The 7,159-nt window shown below is 47.4% G+C and overlaps 1 protein-coding gene across 4 annotated transcripts in view; it reads right to left on the bottom strand.

The window, feature by feature from the left end:
- Positions 1–6,800, bottom strand: part of PPIG (peptidylprolyl isomerase G) — a 93,299-nt gene extending 86,499 nt beyond the window's left edge. The window contains exons 1-3 of one of the 4 annotated variants that reach the window (XM_019522770.1): positions 6,427–6,800; positions 5,575–5,709; positions 1,902–2,004 (exon numbers count right to left, since the gene is read on the bottom strand). The gene's annotated coding sequence lies outside the window, so the exon portion shown is untranslated. The remainder of the gene's footprint in view (positions 1–1,901; positions 2,005–5,574; positions 5,710–6,426) is intronic. The other 3 variants (XM_019522769.1, XM_019522771.1, XM_019522772.1) reach the window with 3 other exon arrangements.
- Positions 6,801–7,159: the final 359 nt, after the last annotated feature.

Genomic DNA, 7,159 nt, shown 5'->3' with positions numbered 1-7,159 from the left:
CCCCCCCCCCCCCCCTAAAAAAAAAAAAAAAAAAAAAAAAAGCTCACCAGCTGCAGCAGCACAATCGGGGCTGCTGGGGGGCTCAGAGGGGCTCATGGTAGACCCCCCCTGTGCAGCACAGGGCAGTGGGGATCGCCCCACCCCCCAGCACCCATGCAGCAGCTACGCCATGGTGCGGGTATAGCATGGCTCAGGAGGGTATTGTGCACTGCCTGGTAGCTGGGGTCACTGGGGCTGAGCAGTGCAGGGCTCCAGCTGACACACGGAGCCACCCCAGCTCCCAGACAGCACACAGCACCCTGACAAGCCACGCTGCACCTGCGCAATGTGACAGCTGCCACACAGATACCAAGAGAAGGAGAGCATCCCCCTGCCCCCCACACCACACAGGGGGGCTCTATTAAGAGCCCCCAGAGGCCCCAATTGCCACTGACAGATCCAGTGAATGTGGGGGTTTTTTTTGTTTTTTTTTTTAATAAAAGTGCCAGGAGACTGGGCCCGGTGGGAGAAGGGGCTGGGCGGGACAGCCATAGGCGCTTCTCCTGTGGTATGTCCAGTTGTGCCTGCCTCTGCCCCATCGGGAGGAGCTGCAGGAGAAGCCCCCATGGGTGCCCTGCCTGGCACCATTCCCTGCCCGGCCCCAGCCTCCCTGCACTTAAAAAAAAAAAAAAAAAAAGGAAAGAAAAAGCCCCGCACTTACCAGCTACAGCAGCGCAATCAGGGCCTCTGGGGGCTCATGGCAGAGCCCCCCCGTGCAGCATGGGGCAGTGGGGATTGCACCCCCCCAACAGCTGCCCCATGGTGCAGGTACAGCGCATAGCATGGTTCGGCAGGGCACCATCTGGGAGCTGGAGCAGCTCCAGCAGTTACCCAGAGCCCAGCACCATTCAGCCCCAGCTCCCAGACAGCATGCAGTGCCCTGCCAAGCCACACTGCACCCACACCATGGGGCAGCTGCTGCATGGGTGCCAGGCGGGGGTGATCCCTGTTGTCCCCAACTGTCCCACGCTGTGCAGGGCGGGGGACAGGGGAGCTCTGCCACAACCCTTCAAAGGCCCTGATCCCTGCTGCCAGAGGTGGGGAGTGTGAGGCTTGTTCTGCGCCTTTTTTTTCTTTTCTTTTCTTTTTTCTGGTAATTTGGCCAATAAACATTCGTGTGTGCATGCAGCCATAGCATTGCACACAGGCAGCAAGGAACACAGCCCAGCAACACAGAGAGCTGCGTGCAGCTGGTAAGTCTGTTGTGGTGAAAGGGGAGGGGAAGGGAAGAGGCATGGGGGGTCAGATCAACACCGCCCACAGTGAGGGAGGAGTAGGGCTGGAGCTGATGTAGGCGGTGCCCAGCAGGGGTGAAGCAGGTGCGGGATGGAGCTGCCGCTTGTCTGGCGGCTCCCACCACTGCCCCACTACTCGTCCATGAGGGCACGGGGGGAGGGCATCTGCCCCCGGATCTGCAAGGGATGGGCCGGCCAGGCTGCAGCTGCGAGCTGGGGCCAGGGGCTGTGCTTGGGGCGGGTGGCGGCAGTGCTGGGAGGGGCCTGAGGAGGAGGGGCTGCAGCCACTCCAAATTTCACCATAGCCCCCTCCCAGTACTGCCACCGCCCACCCCAAGTATAGTGCAGTGTAGCCCCAGCCCATCTGGCTCACCCCATGTAGATCCAGGGGTACGCACCCCCGCCCTGCACCCTCCCACACAAGCGGCAGGAGCAGCGGCGGGAGCCACTGAATGAGTGGCATGTAGCAGCGGGAGCCGCACCCCCTTGGGATGAGCCATGGCTCTGTCCCACACCCGCCCCGCCAGAGCCTACCCCAGCTCCACTCCTTCTCTCACTGTGGGGGGCATTGATTTGCTTTCCTCAAACCCCTTCCCTCTCTCTCCACTTTCACCACAACTGACTTACCAGCTGGACTCAGCTGTATTGGAAATTGGATCAGCATCAGGTAATATGCTTCCTTGAAAATCAGCTATTAGTATCGGCCCCCAAAATGTCTATCGGTGCACCCCTAAGCAGAAGCATAAGAGAGAATGATGCCAGTAAAGTATTTGAGACTAGCCATTTCTATTTCTCAAGACAGACAAGAGGGGCAATTTCTTTCCATGAAAATAGTGCTGCTGTTCCCACTGAATGAGCGAACACCTTTAGAGCTCGGCACAAAGTTGTTGTAATTGAGAACATAATGGAATATACAACAATTAATTTCAACTTCTTCTGGTACCAGAAAAGTTGATTTTTTTCTCATAGATTACTAATCTAAATTAATTCTTCCCTCTCTTCTACTATTCCCATCTCTGTTCTTTGCTATGCTTACTTCTACACAAGGAAATATTACTATCCCCATTTGCTAAATGGCCATTTTTTATTATTTACTTCCTTAAACCTCACCTGGGTCAGGCTGCCTACAAATAACATTTTTTGAACATTTCTACAACTAAAAGACCCATCATCATGTTATTCTAACTTTAATCCTTTCTCATTCAGGAGGTGCCTAGGTTTATGTTACTTCTAAAATTAGGCCACATCTGTGCACTGAAAACTGTTCAGGCAAAACTGTGCACCTATATATAACAGCATTGGTTTCAACATAGTCATAGTTTTATTACCAAGAACTCCTGTGCAGGGCTATCTAAGCTGAACCAGAAGACATCTGGTGGATTTTGACACAGCATGCAAGCTAGGAATACTTCCTCCTTAGGTATAATTTGTTCAGGAAGTGGGAAAAAGAGGAAATTATATTGCCTTTTATATAGAAGAGATGTACACTTGTTCCAGTGTACACTGCAAAGCATGAAGCAAGTAAACCTGTTGAAAGCCTCTGGTCAAGTCAAGTGCGAGAGAACAAGGGTGATGTCATGGTGGGCGCCTGCTACAGACCAACTAACTAGAGGGATGGGGTGATTGCACTTTTCCAAGCAACTAACTAAAATATCCAAGTTGCAGGGCTTGGTGCTCATGGGAGACTTTAATTACGAAAACATCTGCTAGGAGGATAGCACAGGAGAATGCGGGCAGCCCAAGAAAGTTCCTAGAGTGTTTTGGTAATAACTTTTTGGTACAGGTGGTAGAGAAGCCAAGTAGGGAGGAAGCTGTTCTCAATTTTCTTCCCATAAACAGGGAGGAATTAGTCAAGAATGTGAAGGTAGAAGGCAATTTGTCTGACAATGAGCATGAAATGATAAGAGTTCAAGATCCTAAGGAAAGGAAGGAGTGAAACAAAATAAAGAGACTGGACTTTATAAAATCAGATTTTAACGAACTGAAAGAACTGGTGTGTGGGAGCCTATAGGAGGCAAGTCTGAGGGAGAAAAGGCATCCAGGAGAGCTGGGTCTCCTTCAAAAAGACCTCATTAAGTGTGCAAGTGCAGGCTAGGCTTATTCAAAGAAAGGATGAGAAGTGCAGCAGGAGACCAGCCTTGCTAAACAGTAAACTCTTCAAGAAATTGAAACTCAAAATGGAATTCTACAAGAAGTGGAACTTGGGCATAATATATCATTAGGGATGAGGTTAAGAAGGATGCCTCAAATCTAAAAAGGTTGAGAACCACCGGTCTAAATTAAACTACTATAAGGTAGATCCATAACTGGTTGGATCTTTGTGCTTAAACGTAATCATCAATTGCTTAATGTCTAATAAGGAGACAGAATTAAGAGGGGTCTGTCCTGGGTCTACCATCATTTAGTATCTCCATTAACTATTTGAAGGATGGGATTGAATGCACATTTAGCAAATTTATAGATGACACTAATATGAGTAGAGTTGCAGACATCCTGGAAGTTAGGATTACAACAGGATTGGACTGGGATTAGGATTCAAACAACCTTGATAAACTGGAGAAATGATCCAAAATTAATCAAACAAGATGAACATGGGCCACCAACGTGGGGACGCGGTCAGGAAGGCCAACTGCACCTTGTCATGCATCCACAGATGCATCACGAGCAGGTCCAAGGAGGTGATCCTCCCCCTCTATGCAACACTGGTCAGGCCACAGTTGGAGTACCGTGTCCAGTTCTGGGCGCTGCACTTCAAGAGGGATGTGGACAACATGGAGAGGGTCCACAGGAGGGCCACTCGCATTATCAGGTGGCAGCAGGGCAGGCCCTATGAGGGGAGGCTATGGGACCTGAACCTGTTCAGCCTCCACAAGAGAAGGCTGAGAGGGGATCTGGTGGCCTCCTATAAATTTGCAAAGGGGGACCAGCAGGCAATGGAAGAGTCCCTGTTCCCCGGAGCACTACCAGGGGTAATAAGGAACAACAGCCATAAGTTGACTGAGAGTAGATTCAGGCTAGATATCAGGAGACACTATTTCACTGTCAGAGTGGCTAGGAGCTGGAACCAACTTCCAAGAGAAGTGGTGCTTGCTCCTACCCCAGGGGTCTTCAAAAGAAAGCTAGACAGCCACCTAGCTGGGGTCATTTGACCCCAGCATCCTTTCCTGCCCATGGTAGGGGGTCGGACTTGATGATCTGCTTAGGTCCCTTCTGACCCTACCAACTGTGAAACAAAGTTCAGTGCAGAAAAGTATGACATTCTGCACTTAATATGGAACAACTGCATGTAAAAATACAGACTGGGGAATGACTAGCTACACTGCAATACTGGAGAAAAAAACCTGAGACTTACAGTGGATCATAAACGGAATACAAGCCAACAGTGTGCTCTTGCTGCAAAAACGACAATTGCATACTGGGTGGTATTAATAGGACTATCCCTGATAAATCAAGGGGAGGAATTATGCTTCCTTTCTATATGGTACTGGTGAGGTGTCACCTGGTATCTAGTTTTGAGACTCATACTTCAAGAGGGAGGCAGACAAACTAGTAAACTATGTCCAGAGAAGTAAACTAGTCCAGTGAAGATCAACAAAATGATTACAAGCCTGGGAAACATGATTTAGGAAAGACTGGGAAAATGGGTTATTTAGTCCAAGGAAGAAAAGACTAACAGAAGTGCTGAAAATAGTCTTCAAATACCTGACACAGAAGTTATACAGAGGATGGTAGCAGACTACTCTTAGTGGCTGCAGGGAACAGGACAGGGAGCAAGAAACTTCCCCACTTACGTTTCCTTGTACATTTGATACCTGGAACAACTTCTGACCCTCGTCTTTTAAAATCACAGAAGGAAAACCACTGCTCAACAAGTTGAAACAAACTTGACTGTATATATTGTTTAACTCCCAAAGCAAAAAGCAGCTCGGTGAATTCAGTGGATTTATTATATGCAGACTACCCAAAAAAAATAGAATAGTTCCAAGCTCAATATCACCATGTGTATGGGATGGCGATGCTTGTTTTTGTTTTAAAATCTTTTTCAAAACCTAACCAAAACAAAAAAACGCAAACCAGAGCTCATGGTACTTTTCCAAAAATGTATAGCCACATGGACAGACACAATGGAAGCCAGAATTTAGGAAACAAACATCTAGTTGGAAACTGACAGTTAAAAGGCTGCGCAAAACCACATTTCACCCATATTACTACTTCTTAATGTAATTCTGTATTTGATGGAAGTTTGTATCTGCACATAAAAATATTTTTCAGAAATTTAACTTTCCTTTTGCAGACTGACCTGGAAACTAGTTCTCACTGAAGCCAGGGAAATGTCAGGCTATGAAGTTCAGCAAGTGGAGGTGTTTTCTGTAAGATTATTCCAAAACACAGATAAAGAAAATTTGCTCAAACTTTCCAAATACTCCTTTTTAATCTGAGCATAAAGATAGAAATTGCTAGTTATAAAGGTTTTTTTCCAGAGTTTGTTAACAGAAGGAAGTATAATGAAAGTCAAAATGCTGCTCACACAAAAATATTACTTTCACTTATATTACACCTCCAGAAAATGTATGCTTCCTACAATTAAAATTAATAAGAGTTACATATCATTGTGTACTATCACTCCATGTTGCAAAATTTTTATATAGACTAATATTTAAAAATATCATCTCTCTCACCATTCCTCTTTCCTTTTGTCTTTGTTAACCACTTTTTCACCCAAAATCTATGAACCTAATATCTTAAATTTATTCCCCCACTTCCTGTCTCCTCCCACATACCTTCACTGCCAACTTCTCATTAATTCCAAAACACATGAGGCTTAAAAAAATTATCAGACACCAAATGGCCACAGCATTAATCAACTATCCAAAGCTCGATATGAAAGATTCTCCAACGCATACACACCCACAATGGGCAGAAAAAGTGCTGCTAAGACAACCCATCTCTTCCTAACCCTCCTCTTCCAAGAAAGGGGAAGATATTAGTATTCGAACTAAAGGGTTCAGGGACTCCATCCTTCAGAAACATTTTATAGTGTCTGGGTGTCGCACAAAGTCTACACTCCAAATTCTTTCTTAGTCTAGATATATCTAAGATCTATACCAGCAAAGCACTACTGAAATAGATGCCACTATACTGACCAACTTACACTTTGTATCGATTCAGTAAAGCCACTTTTGATGAGCTTGATGAGCAGAGGCTTGCAAGTAAAGGCACACAGGTGTTTACTCAAGGAAATTTCCCAATCATGAACAAGTCGATTTCTCAGTTATCAGTCACAGGCTCGCCCCTTTGCATAGTAATGGTTAGAGAAGCTGCAACCTTCAGTTGTGGATGCCACTGTATCACGTCCCTTACAAAAATGTACCTGAAACAAACCAAAACTACCTGACTCAGATAAGCTTATGTAGGAAGGCCTCTTCTGCAGAAAGTCCAAGGTAAACACGAGAAAACACAAATATGAGTTCCTAAAAGCAGAGCACAGAGGGAATGTGAAATAAAAGAGTAGCGGTAGAGTGATGTTGCTGCCAGGCTGGTCCAGGAATGAGGCCAGAGCAAGCGACTGTCATGGTAAAGGGCCGGGGGAGGGGGCGGTCTGGCTCAGTCTCCCTCATCCAAACATCCGCGGATGCCACAACTTCAAAACGCTTCTGTGAAGGGGCCGGCCACTCAGTGGCATGAGGCCGTTACAAAGCACCCAAAAGAGGCAGAGCACGAGCGCTGAACGTGCCTGAGCCGGACACGTCCTGTCCCGGGAGGCAGGACACACGTGTGCTCGCTCCGGCTGTTGCGGCGCTGAAGTTTCCCTCAGCGCCGGGGCTCCTGCTGCGCAGAACATGTCCGCGGGAGCCTGGGCCTGGCGCTAGCCCTCCCGCCGCCCC

Source organism: Gavialis gangeticus, unplaced genomic scaffold (assembly GCF_001723915.1).
Source record: "Gavialis gangeticus isolate Ggan-Ray unplaced genomic scaffold, GavGan_comp1, whole genome shotgun sequence".
NCBI lineage: Eukaryota > Metazoa > Chordata > Crocodylia > Gavialidae > Gavialis > Gavialis gangeticus.
The sequence above is the reverse complement of the archived record's forward strand: the minus strand, read 5'-3'. Positions and strand labels throughout refer to the sequence as shown.